The sequence below is a fragment of the Penaeus monodon genome, chromosome 22 (genome assembly GCF_015228065.2).
Source record: "Penaeus monodon isolate SGIC_2016 chromosome 22, NSTDA_Pmon_1, whole genome shotgun sequence".
NCBI classification, from domain to species: domain Eukaryota; kingdom Metazoa; phylum Arthropoda; class Malacostraca; order Decapoda; family Penaeidae; genus Penaeus; species Penaeus monodon.
This window is the reverse complement of record NC_051407.1, coordinates 15752621-15752921: the sequence shown is the minus strand read 5'-3', so window position 1 is coordinate 15752921 and position 301 is coordinate 15752621. Positions and strand designations below refer to the sequence as shown.

General features: G+C 36.5%; 1 protein-coding gene across 1 annotated transcript in view; it reads right to left on the bottom strand.

Moving 5' to 3' along the window:
- The window catches only part of LOC119586946 (transmembrane protein 47-like), a gene marked incomplete in the record, with an annotated part of 75991 nt that overhangs the window by 1495 nt on the left and 74195 nt on the right, over nucleotides 1-301 (bottom strand). The window contains 1 exon segment of the mRNA XM_037935679.1: nucleotides 1-301.

The following is a 301-nucleotide window of genomic DNA, read 5'->3' as shown; positions in this document are numbered from 1 at the left end:
GCGCTATGTACAAAGACTGCACTAGAAGCCTCAGACACACTGATATGATGTGGGCAATTTAACCTATCTTGAAAGGGAGGAGGGAAGTGCTGGGATCAACTGATGGTTATCACTAATAATAGAACTAGTCACATTCAGTATTGCCAGTCTATATGTGCATGACATAAAACAACCTGAAAATACTGGAGGACAGTTAAGATGGAAGGAATTAACATTGTTTTTATATATACCTCTGCAGCGAACATCATCCTTTAAAAGGATATTCAAATGTTATTTCATTAATTTCATAAAAGCCAATTCC